At 35.9% G+C, this 15805-nt stretch overlaps 1 protein-coding gene across 1 annotated transcript in view; it reads right to left on the reverse strand.

The window, feature by feature from the left end:
* The window catches only part of LOC149779964 (tyrosine aminotransferase-like), a 66371-nt gene extending 61715 nt beyond the window's left edge, over positions 1-4656 (reverse strand). Inside the window, exon 1 of the mRNA XM_089936682.1 lies at positions 4579-4656. The gene's annotated coding sequence lies outside the window, so the exon portion shown is untranslated. The remainder of the gene's footprint in view (positions 1-4578) is intronic.
* Between the last annotated feature and the right edge of the window lie 11149 nt (positions 4657-15805).

Here is a 15805-nt window from a genome sequence, read left to right on the forward strand (position 1 = left end):
GGAACCAAGCATAATTATATTTAGTTATTTCTGTCACCAGTTTGGAGACCTTTATTCATTGATGTTTTTTTCTAAGTTTTAATTTAAAATATGAATCCAGAATTACATTAATGGAAAACAGGCATTATGCACTAACAATATGAGATTATAGATGCTGAATTATAAACTTTTCAAAATTTCAGTTTGCTGTTCTTGATGTTCCTCTGTTGACATTAATGTACAGGATAGTGCTGGTCTACAGTAATGGAACACCAACATAGTGAATGGTATATACAGTAATGGAACACCAATATACAGAATGGTATATACAGTACTGGAACACCAATATACAGAAAGGTATATACAGTACAGGAACACCAGTATACTGAATGGTATATACAGTAATGGAACACCAACATAGTGAATGGTATATACAGTAATGGAACACCAATATACAGAATGGTATATACAGTAATGGAATACCAATATACAGAATGGTATATACAGTAATGGAACACCAATATACAGAATGGTATATACAGTACTGGAACACCAATATACAGAAAGGTATATACAGTACTGGAACACCAGTATACTGAATGGTATATACAGTAATGGAACACCAACATAGTGAATGGTATATACAGTAATGGAACACCAACATACTGAATGGTATATACAGTAATGGAACACCAATATACAGAATGGTATATACAGTAATGGAACACCAACATAGTGAATGGTATATACAGTAATGGAACACCAATATACAGAATGGTATATACAGTACTGGAACACCAATATACAGAAAGGTATATACAGTACTGGAACACCAGTATACTGAATGGTATATACAGTAATGGAACACCAACATAGTGAATGGTATATACAGTAATGGAACACCAACATACTGAATGGTATATACAGTAATGGAACACCAATATACAGAAAGGTATATACAGTACTGGGACACCAATATACTGAATGGTATATACAGTAATGGAACACCAATATACAGAATGGCATATACAGTAATGGAACACCAATATATAGAATGATATATACGGTAATGGAACACCAATGTACAGAATGGTATATACAGTAATAGAACACAAATATACAGAATGGTATATACTTTTTTATGGTTATAGCAAATAAAAACAACATATATATATATATATATATATATATATATATATATATATATATATATATGTATTCATTTATTTCTGTCTCCATTTCAGAGACCTTGTTTCATTGTTTTTACTTTTTGAAGTTTTCATAAAAAAATTGTTAACTGATTTGTGTTTTAGGAGCAATGGCTAAAACATCACTTAAACTTTTATTTCTTTCATTATTGACAGCTTTATAGTTATCATTATTTTATTGTAAAAAATATTAATAACATAGACAAGACAAACCTCAACTACATAATCAATGAAAACTAATAATGTACTGACAAATGCCACATACTCATACATATCACATGTGCCATTTATGTCCCCATTAATAATACATATCACATGTGCCATTTATGTCCCAATTAATAATACATATCACATGTGCCATTTATGTCCCCATTAAAAACACATATCACATGTGCCATTTATGCCCACATTAATAATACATATCACATGTGCCATTTATGTCCCCATTAATAATACATATTACATGTGCCATTTATGTCCCCGTTAGATAATACAAGCTGTTAAGTAGCATGACATAATTACATTATTGCATACTTTGAGATTTAACATCATTAAAGGTATTGACTATATTTATGAACACAAGTTTGTTTTGTACAGATTTTATTTACTGCATAAACTGTGACAACATTTTAATATAAATAATTGGACTCATGATGAAAAGAACAAATCACCTTGATATGTTTTTTTACTATCTATTGCTTTTCTCCAATAGATTCTCAGAGCAGGATTAGCCACCTCAAGTAACTGGGTTCTGGAACTGGGTTCTGGCTCTATCAATCTAGAACATACCATTCATTTCCTTAATTAACAGTACAGTTTTCATAAACATGCAATTCCTATTCTAAATTATAAAAGATGGGAATCATCAAAGCAGGGTCCTCATTCCAGACTGCACTAAATGTAGCTTATGCATTTGCCATTTTATCCTCACCTATCATCATTAGACATTATCATCATCATTTGTTTTCAAGCTGGTTCTTTGAACAAAGAGTTATACACTATATGTTGTTCCATAGTATCATGTATTCTCTGGTAAAGAGAATATAAAATATTAAAATAAACAAGAACTAAAACAATATTACAAGTTGATCCAAAATGTAACTTTTTTCTATTTAAGTCCACACAATAAATTTCAGATGGTCAGTGGTCCATTACTTAATTTTCTCTTACATTACTGTATCACATTACTGAAAATGACTATTTTAAATCATAACTTATTAAAATAAAAATCATACCTGGAGAAATAAATAAATAAATAAATAAATAAATAAATAAATAAATTTGTATTTGCTGCTACAGTATAGTCTGTCATACCTGGCAATAGCATCATCAAAAATCATATTAATGGTAATGAATGAAAAACAACAGTAAAATAAATTATAATTTTATTCCATAAAATCCATATCCAATCTTATCTGCAAAATGCTAAATTTCATGTTCCACCACTTCAATTTCTTTTACATTACTATATTTCATCTCTATTATTGTACAGCTATAACAGTACCAACTGAACAACCCTGGGGTGGGTGGTTGGGGTGGAACCTAAAGTGTAGGGAAAATTATATTGTGAAATAAACAACAAAACCAGCTGTGGTTAGTCTGTTATGTAAGAGTTGTTGTTTCTCATAGGCTTTAAAAAAGTTGAGTCTCTTGAGATAATTTTAATATATATCTAGATCATAGTTTGTACATGTTATGATCTTTTTCAAAAATGTGATGCAGATCATTAAACTGCATCTGTAGAGACCAGATAACTCTTCCCGTTTAGTTATAGCAGAGTTATCTCTCTTAAATGCACTGCATTACCTGATAATGTTCTTACCAAAGTAGCAATCTAGCATTGTTCTATACGGCAGTGTATTACACGCATGCTGAAGATGAATAAAATGTATATTTATTTCAACAAACTTGAGCATTGAGGCCAATTGAAAAACAATTGGTAATGTGATAACTACAGAGCTAAGCGCAAGCAATGGGGAATAACTCGAAGCAGCTTTAGTAACTCAATGGACCCGGAGTCCAAAAAAGGTACTTTTTTTAAAACAGTACCTTGCTTGATAAATTCTTGCATGGAATTACGGTATTTGTGCAAACCCCAGATGGTGGGTATCTGGCCTTATTAGACTACGAAATGACAAAACTCCATTTCATTGTCTTAACCGGCCAAATACAACGCAATACGTACATCATGAGAACTGGCAACATTTTCTAAGATAATTTTGATTATTTTAACTGATGTGCCTTGACTGAAATTGAGTTTTGAATTAAGCGGGTTAGGCTTGTATTCAACACTGGAAGATGCATTGCCAAGATGGTGAAAGTAATACATCAGTGACGTTTATTTTTTTCGGCTCGAAAATATGTTACACTGCAAAAGTATGTGAACTTTTTGGACCAAAATTGACACAGCATATAATAATTTGATAACTTTTGAGTCACCAGCTATGTAATTTTTATAGATCTGATCTCCAGCTTAAAAGGCATAAACTTCTGGGCTGCCTTTTTGGCGATTGTTGGCGCCAACCTATAGCGTATAAACACGAATTAACCCTTTCGCGAAGGGTGTTGTTAAGTATCAGCTCGACTATTAATTTACGGCTCGTTTACAACAACGACTTAGATTGAAACTATTTTGTCTTTGATTCGCCTAGATTATGCTTTTATTTCTGAGTAAATCAAAGCGAAGTGAATTCTAATATATACTCTTTGAAGATTTACCCCCAAAATTACCGTATATTGGAAAAACATGGGACTTCATTCTTTTCACTGTCTTATTCACTCGAAGAAATGTATGAATATCACACATTACGCTAGTTTAAGGCATTATAATAATAAAAAAATGTTTGGATCTTTGACGTGTTTGCAAATTCGTGTTTGTTATAGAGCAATTTGCTGATCTCCAAATTGGTAGATTTTAACTTTTGGTCAGTTCCTGACACAACATCTTAGGGTTAATGGGGAGGGGGGGGGAGGGGGATATAAATATGCAATAATAGGCCCCTGTAAATCCAAACAAGTTAATATTACTCCCGGAAAATGCATTTTTAACAATATATTTGAGCATAACTACATAAGTGAACCTTACCGTCTTTAGGCCGACATTCTCTCACCCACCCATATAGTATACAATTAACGACATATTAAGACCATGACAATCAAACTAATTCCTGCGCCACTTCCCTACAAGTCTGTTTTATATAATTTAATGTCATTTTTTGGGGACGGTACGGGTCAGTCAACAAATTTAAATATGTTGTCACGCTCACAGTCTCAGCGGTCATTTATACACATGATAAAATATTGTTTTGTGACAAAGATGACTCAAAGTCAATCAAAGCAGTAGTTAGTAATTAGTAGTTATAATGTTTTATACTCGAATAATCATACTTACAATGGTTCCAACCTTGAATAATGAAATTTCCTTGGGGAAAAAAGGTCGACTGGAGACGAAAGGGTATACTTATTTACTCCAGCTATGACCTTCAACTTCTTTTACGCGAGTTCGATTGGTTGGAATGCGTGGGTTGGGCACTGTACATAATACAGTACGAGTTTGTTTTGTGTTCTTTCCACTGCGAGATTGTCGCTATATAAGCCTTTCGAGGAAACACCGTAATTTGTAAAGATTAATATTGGATGCAGACGACAGTTTTCTCAATATGAACTGGTCTAGAAACTGGAAAACACAGTGAACAATCTGTTTTGTTGCTACAACGATAGCGTCCGTTTGGTTTGAAATGAGAACAAGATGGCATTAGTATCCTTAGGAGTCACCTGGCGACAGTCTGGATATAAATTTTCAGTTGATGAAAGAAATTATAAAGTTTTCAAGATTTGTTTTATATCCTTGACGTTTTTCGTTTTTGAAATCATTGATGGTACAAACAAACGTTAGGGTAAGCGTATGGTTTTTATAGTCTAACATTGAACCTGCATTATTTATCATACTATTATGTGCAGGTGCATGAATGAAATGCATACTCCTCTGTTAGGATAAGACATGTTTGTCTATTACAGTGCTGTCCAACCTTTTTGAGACCATGGGCCATTGAATTTTTTTCTTAAAACCGAGGGCCGCAGCAGAAAACTGAAAAGCAACGACTATATAGCTGCTTGAGCTCTGGCGGGCCATTTAAAATCAGCCCGTGGGCCGCATGCTGCCCCCGGGCTGCGGGTTGGACAGTACTAGTCTATTACATATCGGCCTTTCAGCTTTTCCTTCAGTCCTGACAAAGGCTACCATATTTATTGCGCATCATAATCGTTAGTGAATTTCAAGTATCAGAGAGGCACATTTCTTGTGTCCACTGGCTGTTTCTTTCTCTCAGTAGAAATAAAACATGTGATCTGTGCTATATAACACATAATTATGCAAGGGTTGAAGGTTAAAGGGGAGATCATGCTATTAGTTATAAAACTTCGCCCATACAATTCAAAACGTATTTTAGTAGCGTTGCCACCATTAAGCAGGTGTGGGCTTGGATATCGTTTATGTTTTGCACACTTTAAGTTAGATTGTAACTTAGACCTGTTTAGTTATGGCCGGATTTCACGATGACATTCTTCATGGAAACCACACTATTTGCATGTGAAGGTTTGTCAAGTGGGGTTTAAATGTACGGTATTTTTTTTTTAAATTGCATAGTTGTTATGTAGCAAGTATGTCAGCCTGGGGTTGATAAAATTACATGATTTGAAACACTAGGGATTGTTTCGTTTTTTTTTTTTTTATTGATCCAACGCAGAATCCTTATAACGTTCCACATTAAGCCTAAATCAGAATGATTTGTTTTTCTGTAACATGCAGACTTCAAACCAGTAATGAAGACCAGTCCCCATATTTCTGGAAACTTGTTAAGCAAGAAACTCAAGCTAAGCTCAACACTCCAAAGTCAGGTATTAAATGTGGAAGAAATCAACATAATACAAAGCTAGGCAACGACTAGAGGAAATTCAGCCGATAGTAGTATATGGGGGCGATTCAGAGACAAGGGGACTTTAATGTTAAAATAGTGTCCCGGCCCTTTGGCGACAATGGGAATTTAACATGGGGAAATATTTTATGGTTTTTGGCGACAAGGGGAATTTAACATGGGGAATACAGGACCGGCACTATAGCGACAAGGGGAATTTAACATGGGGAGCAGATGATATGCATTATAGCCACAAGGAGACTTTAATGTTAAAGGAGACTAGAAATCAAAATTTTCCTTTTGCGTATGTAATTCTCTACAGATTTTAATTCGACTGCAATGTTTATAAATTAAATATCGTAAGCGGGTAGTGATAATATTGCGTGGAAGATACCACAATTCCGTAAATTGCCGAGTTTTTCCGAGTTTTGATGAGACAACAAATCACGTGGTACCGTGACGCTATACTAGCCAGTCCTCGAATACAAACATAAACATTGGCGAGCGAGGTAGACAGGAGACAACATTTGGGTTGCACATTCAAAAGTTAAATCTACAGTCTGATATAATAGTTTATGTACTGTACTGGTAAGTGCTAAAAGAAATTTGTAAGGCACAGGCCCCGGGCAGGTGACTTAAATAAACTAAATTCCTGAATGAAATTCCACAAGCCCAGACAGTTCATACCTGTCAACTCTCAATCCGGGAGAAAAACCTCCCGATTTTGGGGGCATTTCCTCATCTACCTCCCGATCTCGTAATATCTCTCAATTTTGCGCAGCGAAGTCCCGATTATTACATTATGTCTGTCAATTTTCATTTGTCAGAAGAAAAAAAACAAACAACCCCAAACCATTTATAAATAGATATAACGTATGCAATCCACAGTCTAAACTGCCACACTGCAGACATCGTAGCGATATGACTGAAAAATTGTTAAAGCTACATTAAAATTTCAAATCACACGCACACACGTCTAAACCCGGCGCTGGACGAAATAATTAATATCATACAACAATTTTTTCTTCTGTTTTTCTTCTTCAGTAAATAGAACGTGAAGATTAAACATTATTCAAGTTAATTTCAGATTTTTTTAAAACAACTACAACAGTACTATAGTATAAAAAAAAAATTAAAAGAATAAAATTGTCACCAATTAGCTTAAATGAATGATCACTTTGAAATTTTCTCTGCAAACAAAATCACATCTCCATTTCCGCCAAAGAAACTCGGCCAGTTAACACCTGACATTCCTCTACCGTATATGAAAAGTTTAATTACCATGATTAAATTACAAGGAATAAAACAAAATATACCATGCAGTATATGTGGCCCTAAAGAACTAATTCTGAATAAATATTTTATTCAGCAAACAGTGTTACATGCATTAAAACTTAAACATTAGGAAATAAGGTGGGGCATAAAACTTGAGAAAAACAATTGCCACATGTACGGTAACTTGTGACTGCAGATTTGAACTGTTAAAATGAAGTCCATGGCATCGTAAGTAATAACAAAATAGGCATGGTTTATTTGGTAATCAATTGCTGGTGCTTACACATACACACACAGTCGAACATAGTTTCTTTTGAAGTATGTCCGAAGGGCAGTCCTTTTCACAAGATCAATGCAAGGATAAGGATTATGTTCATTAGTCACACTGGCTTTATTGTTTGCGTACTTAAATCAAAACTTGAGCTATTTTGCAATTTAGCCAGAACTGACCAGAATATGCAAAAGGGGCTGGTCATGGGGGAATAATAAGGCGTATCACAGGGAGAAAAGGCACGTCAAATGGGCGGTCGCACATTGGGGCAAGGGGAGGGGGGTCAATAGTCCCCCCCCCCGTTCTATTGTCAGACAGTAGCAGCAGAGAGGGTGAACAGACCATAGAATTCCGACAAAACAAATAAAACAAACAAATAAAATCATCTCGTAGAAAGGTCAAGATTTTACAAATGAACTTTTCCTTGAGATGTTTTATTTCTGTAATGACCGATTGTACTAATAAAACCTCAGTTCGAAATAGTATCTGAAAAAATAAAGTACTCTACGTGTTTATTTATTTCTTGTTTATTTTTTTGACGACCAACGTTGGTAGGTACCCTCTCTGCTGCTCCCCCTTCTGCTGATATTAATTAAATTATTATGTTATAATAAAATGATACATCCAGAATCTCATACTGCAAGAACAGCTCGAGAACGATTAGAAGCAATTAAAAAATTTCTTCCTGTCAAAGACTCATTTAGAAAAAATCTACAAGCGCAGCAAGAAGCACGATTTGAGTATGAAGAAGAAACTAAAAAACTATTTAAACCCGTCACTGCAGCTACTGAGAAAGTTACAACTGTCATCAAAGAAGATCTTCTTCCGGTATCAGAAAAAATAGCAAGAAGAACTAAACAGGCAAAGAAGATTTTACGAGACCTTCCAACTGACATAGCTGCAGCTCAACCTCCACCTGTTGGTGAGGAAATACTTGAAGGTATTGGAGAACTTCGTACTGAAGTCGCCGATGTGAGAAAAAAACTTGCATCTAAATCCAAATCAGCAGGAGAGAGCTTAAAATTAATTGCAAGATTTAACGAAGGAGTTGTTGAGGAAATTAGAAACACTGAAAGAGAGAAATTACCTAAGATGATATTAGATAATATATCTGATAAATCTAATTTTTTAAAACCCTTTTATGGAAAAACAAATAATAATGATTTCATTAAATGGATATATCGCGTATATTACAATAAAAAACAAGCTAGAGGTTCAGAATTTGAAAGACTTAATGAAGAAGTAAATAGACTTAGAGGGAGACGGGAACAACTAGGACAAGGAGAGTCCTCCCAGTATCAGCTTCCTCCACCTCTGCAACAAATAGAACAACAGCAATCTTCTTCGCCGCAGCAAAGGTTGAAGTCGGAAATTAAAAGGGCTAAAGAGTCACTTAAATCACCCTCCTCGAAGAAAATTCCTTCACCTTTACGTAAAATTTCTGCACCGAAAATGACATTTACACCGACAGATTCACCACCTGGATCACCCCCGCCCACCACTGAAGTACTTACTCCGGTAATGCAACCACCAGTATTTAAAACACCTCAAGATGAACCTAAAACAGGATCTGGTTTATGTCCTGATAATATCATCAATGACGTGTCACGGTTAGAAGTTCTCATAGGAGGAAAACGAGCTGGAAATAATTCACCAGAAATAACCAATGAAGCAGCTGATATTTGTCGGCGACTATTTCAAGGTGGTATCATGGATATCGGCGTTTACCGAGAACTTATCGATGAACTTGTTGATGACTAGTTGTTAGATAAATGGTAAATAAAATAAGATGATTATGCATGATAATCATCGTAAACCCACACAGGTTAGAGCGGTAAACTCACGATTACCAGTCTATAGTGTTATTTACGGAAATGGACTTGTTGATGTCATTCAGGGATTATTTACAAGGATAGCTCCAAAAGTAGCACCTGTTGCAAAACAATTATCGATGAAGGCTATTGATATTGTTCGTGATAAAGCTCCTGGTGTAATTGTCAATGTTGCTGGTAAGGCGTTCTCGGCGATCAAAGAAAGACTAGCACGATTATTGCGACGAAAACAACAATCACCGGTGAAACTGGCAAGTACTGAGGTGATGCCCGCAGACGTAAGTAAAATAATAAATCAGGCTGCAAATCAAAAACTAGCGGCGATATCTGAAGAAGCAGAAAAAAATATAACAGCAAATTTAATAGCAGGAAGCGGTCTTCGTCGACGATGATCATCATTTGAAAAATGGTAACTATAATAAAAATGTTCAGGCGCGAATCAGACCCAGCATTTGATATGGAGGCACCTGTCCTTAAGTATGAATCTATACGTGATTATCAATTTTATTCCTATGACGCAAGACTACCAAATCAGCGGGGGAGAATCGAATTACAGGTTCATGATACAAGTAGATATTTCTTGCCCGCTGAGGCGTTTATTGAAGTAGAAGGTAGACTTGTAACGGATGTTGTAGCTAATACGCCATATGCTGCTAATTTACGTGTTGGTTTTGTCAACAACGGGATCATGGCATTATTTAGTGGCGCCACATACATGATTGATGGAAAAAATATTGAATCAATTCAGAATGATGTCGACGTTGCTACAACAATAATTGGTCTGGCGAGATATTCTGACGACTTTACAAGATCAGCTGGTCCAACAATGATGTTTGCTAAGGATATTACCAACAACGCTGATCATGTTCAGTATACCAAAATACGGACACTTCGAGATACTGCAGTTGATCCACAACCAGTTGATTTTGAACACGCAGACAGACCAGGTGCTGCTTTTGATATTATAGGAGGCGTTAATGAGACTTACAACCTAGGATTTGCAACACGCCGAGCAGCTCTGTCGGGAGATAATAGAAATTTTTCATGTGCAATTCCATTATCTCACATCTTTGGATTTTGCAGAAATGTTAGAAAAGTCATCTTTGGAGCTAAACACACAATTGTGCTCGTAAGAAAAGGTGATGATAATGATGCAATCTGGCGAGGTGCTGGTGTTGTTGCTGCTGGTAAAGTAAATATATCAAAACTTTCATTGTGGATGCCAGTAATAACTCCATCTATTACTGAGGAACAAAAATTACTATCTTTTATGGATCAAGGCGGTAAATCATTGCTATCATGGTTAACAGTAACCACAGATGCTGCTCAAAGCAATATTAATGGTTTATTTACATGGCATATAGCATCACAACAGGGTGTTTCTGCACCACGACATATATTTATTGCATTGCAAAATATTAACCGGATAAATAATCAAGAACATTCGCATATGATATTTGATAACCTTGGAGTTAATGAAGTTTCCTTACGGATAAATGGACATCAAGAACCAACAGAAAATATACAACTAAATTATGCACAAAATCATGTAGCGCGCGCATATCATCGTTTAATGTCATTCATGGGACGTGATCAAAATATAGATACCGGTTTGCAAATATCACAACTAGATTTTACAGGTCTGTATCCGATTTATTATTTTTCACTAGAACTTCTTGATTTATCCAAACAATCTGTTGTTGATATACACTTTCGAGCTCATGTTACTAACCCTCCTCCTGATATACCCGGTCCACCAATTGTTCACGGCTTCTACAGAGCGATCGCTGTCGTACTTAGCGACAAAGCCATGTTACTTGAAGGTGGCAGTGGTCGAATGAGGGTCGTTGATGCACCGGTGGAAAATATTTAATCGTGTTATTTAGAAAAATATTATTTATATAAAAATGTCGTATAGTCATGTTAATGTTACTCTGACCCCGGGTCAGGTAAAAAAGCTTCAATCAAAAACCGCCAACAAATGCGGAACTAAAATATCACTAAAACGAGATCATATTAGTGGTGGTCCAAACAAATTATCGTTGACAAATAATCAGATTAAACATTTCAATAAAGCCCTAGAATCAAAAACTGGAGTTCAATTCCATCTCTCCCCGAGCGCCATCAAAGACATGGTTAAAACGGGTGGTATATTCCCACTTCTCGCGGCCATTCCGGCATTAATAGCTGCAGCTGCTCCAGCCGTAGCAAAAGCAGCCGCGTTAGGTGCTGTTGGAACAGCTGCTGGAATGGCACTAAAGAAAGCAACAGGGCAAGGATACAAAAAAAAGGGACGCGGCTTAAGATTACCAGGATCTCGTTGGGGGAGAGGCCTAAGGCTTCCAGGATCATTTCGTTAGACGTTCCAGCATCAAATTTTGATTTACTTAATGCCGCTAACAAATTAAAAATATCTGCCTTTAGAGGTGTTTTCATGCGAGATCAATTACCAAAACAACCAAACAAACTAGAAACAGGTATTATTAATCTCGATGAACGTTCTGGACCTGGTACTCATTGGGTATCATACGCGGTTGATCCACGTGGAATTGTTTATTTTGATTCGTACGGGTTAGCTCCACCTGTTGAATTTATCAAGTATGTCGCACCACTTCACGCAGGAACCTCTGGTTGTAAAGTTTGGTATTCAACGCTACCCACACAAACAATGACAGATCCGCCAATATGCGGCCGTGAAGTAATTAATGTACTCGACGCTATATCAAAATCATCCAGGCCGCCACATAAAGTCGTGCACGATTATACAAGCAACCGATTTGTTGCGCGTAAGGCGTTTTAAACAACGGATCTTATATAATGGTTGATATTTACGGAAGATCTTCTTCACGCGTTAAGAAAAAGCCCGGCGACGTTGATCTGTCGAAGTATGCGACTAAGGATGACCTCGCTGATATTATGAACCTGGCTAGAGTTGACCCAGATGAAGTTGTTATTTTTCAGGATCGATATGGTAAACTAAAAACCAGCAATATCAAATGGAATGATATAGTCCGGCGAGTACTCGGTGCAATTACGGATAATATTCCCGTGTTTACTGATAGCGGCAAAATCAGAGATTCAAGTATGTCACTTAAAACCATCAGAGATGAAATTGCAAAAAGTGTTGCTAATCGCGTGAGGAACACCGGTGACACAATGATGGGTGAACTTAGCATGAACGGGAACAAAATAGTAGTTTTAAGAGATCCAACATCTGACGAAGACGCAGCAACAAAAAAAATACGTCGACGTCAACTATGGCACCGTAGACGGTAAATTATCCACGTTACGGGCTGAGTATGACGTTCACGCAGGCGCTTTTGGAAGATTTCGAAGAAATTTTCAAAAAACCGATGATACCATAGATAAATTCTTCGGTACTCCACGCGCCATTGACATGAAACTCGTTGATATCAAAAGTAACCTAGACACGATCAAACAAACACAGCAAGACGTCGTAGCGGGAATTCCTGAGATTGTCAACAAAACAAATTTGATTAAAATTCCAGCTGGAATAACTCCCGGGCATATCACAAACATCGTATGCACGGTATCATCGGGATTTGCAACATGGTCGCAGCAAAATAATACTATCAAATATACCGCAACAGTCACTGGCGTGTACAGGCTGTCTGTGTTTAGTGCTGCAAAATTTGAAATATTTACAACGTTTCCATGGCGTCATTCCACCGACAGGTTTTCCGGGGTTGTATCTGTTATATTAAATATCGGAACCGAAGAAATATTTATTCTGGAAGCAGATGATAAGAAATTAACCGCAACATCCTTCTGGTGGTGTTTGGAATTTGTAGCTGAAACACCTCAATTGGTTACTGCATAAAAATATATGGACGGTGCACAATACAGATACAATCAAGCGCGTGAATGGCAGGCGGCGCTAAAAGATCAAGTCGAACAATATACAGTAAAAGTACAAAAATATCGACGACGATTAGTTGTCGTGGACGTGATTGTTTATTCAGTATCCGCTGTTGTTGCTGGAACTGGTGTTATATTATCAGCGGTGACAATGACGGCACCAGTAGCTATAACTATTAGTATTTCAGCAGCAACAACTATTGCAGGTGTGCTTAATATCATCACAAAAAAAATATGTACTTGCACGAACGAAAAATTATCCGATTACAAAATAAAATTACATACAGCGACGGTAGCATACTCGAAATTATTCTCGTTGTTATCAGCAAGTCTCAGTGATGGAATTATATCTGATTTCGAATTTTCAATGATAACCAAAATATACGACGAAGGTATCGGTATTAAAGATACAAGTATCAATAATGACAGAATTACTCCAGCAGATCGTGACCAACACAACTCCGCCAAAGATAACGATGATCTCGGTAAGTTCAGCTAATCCTGAATTTAGTATTAACTTTCCTACTGCAATTCCAGTAAAAGAAATAGCACTAGCTAAATTACGGGTATATTACAGCTGGCCAAATATCAGATCAAAATCATTTAATGGTACACCAGCAAATAATTCGCTCGTATTTGCTAACAACAACAAACCCGATGGAACACCTGACTGGGTTGTTGTTGGAATACCAACTGGCAGTTATGAGATTGAAGAGATCAGTGAGGAATTTGCGCGTAGAATAAAATCAATAACGGGAAAAGAAGCAAAAATATCAATTAATGTTCATGAACCCACCCTGTCCTCGACGATTGAAATAAACTCGCCTGATTATGCCGTTGATATTTATCAATCCACGATAAGATCCGTGCTAGGATGGCCTGAAATATCACCACCGATAACACCGATACCACCAGAGCCGAAAAAGTCTGATTATGTCACGGATAGGCAATCATATCATGAAATTAATCCATCATACGGGGAAGAACTACGTATTTTTAAAAATAAATCAATGCTCAGCAGGGTTTAAATTCACAATTTTGATGAGTTATGGGCTTTTAACAATTCCGGGGAAAAAGCAAATAGTTTTGTTATTTATCGGAGTGAGATTATTAAATATTTTCAGGAAATCAATCAAGAATGTAAAAAACAACTAGATCAACTAAATCAATATTTTAACGAACATATTTTTGACATATCAGCGTCATCGCGTGAAAAAATCATCACGCGTGTGGAAATATTAAATCAGCTTATATCAGATATGGAATATATTAATAACCGAATAGTTCAAGCAATGCTTAGTTTAAAATTTTCTGAAGGAACTTTTGCAAAAATATGGTTAGATAAATATAAATTAACAGAAGCCGATGTACCAAATTTTAAATTTCCCGGGTATAGTGTAACCGAGTTAAGAAAATCTGTCAGTGATGTCATTGATGAGTTTTTTCCTAAAATACTCGATGCATGGAGAAAATTAATTCCACCAGCAGTTGTTCTTAGATATGATAATGATCCACATGGCGGCGGAAGACACATATCTCCGGGGATCGTTGATATAACACCGACGGTCGCGGTCAATCTGGTTTGTGACGTAATCGATGGCAGCTATCAAATAGATCTCGGAAGATCAAATCAAGCTCAACAAGGATACATCCTGTACACGTTCACACCACAAGTTCCCCCTGGAAGTTTAATCGTGCAAGAACCAACTAATCCTGTGTATCTGCGGTGTCACAATAATATGTTAACACGAATCAATTTTAAGCTCACAGACCACCTTAATCGCTTAATTGACATACGTGGAGAAGAACTTGTAATAAATCTGTATGTAAAGTCGTAAGATTTTATCGTAGATCTTCATGTAATGGAGGGTTTTTACACACGAGGATTTCTTAACAGTTAGAAGAACATTTGTAACAGAGATCAGACTCAAATTCGATCAACTTAAAAAAAATAAATAAAAAAATATTTTATTATTACTGGCACAAATTTGTGTTTGGTACAAATTAATCGGCCTAGGCAACTAAAAAGCTGGTCGATGAAAGTAAAAATTAAAATTTCTATCACAAAAAAATAAGATTTATTAATTTTCCTGATTTTTATTATTTTTTTACTGAAATTGTACGAACTACTTGATTTTGACTACCAACTACCCCGTCAGAAACATAAAAATGTTCGAATTACTTGATTTTGACTACCAACTACCCCGTCAGAAACATAAAAATGTACGAATTACTTGATTTTGACTACCAACTACCCCGTCAGAAATAAGAAATTCTAACCTTGTCAAATTGTTCCTAATAAATTTTATTTATTATAAATTAATTTTATTTATTAATAATATTATTTTTACTGAAGATTTATTTTTTTTTTACTAAAATACAACGAAATTGCTCAATTTTCCTGATTTTGACTACCAACTACCCCGTCAGAAATCAAGTAATTCGTGC

Source organism: Sinohyriopsis cumingii, chromosome 16, assembly GCF_028554795.1.
Source record: "Sinohyriopsis cumingii isolate HCF-2022 chromosome 16, ASM2855479v2, whole genome shotgun sequence".
Taxonomy (NCBI): Eukaryota; Metazoa; Mollusca; class Bivalvia; order Unionida; family Unionidae; genus Sinohyriopsis; species Sinohyriopsis cumingii.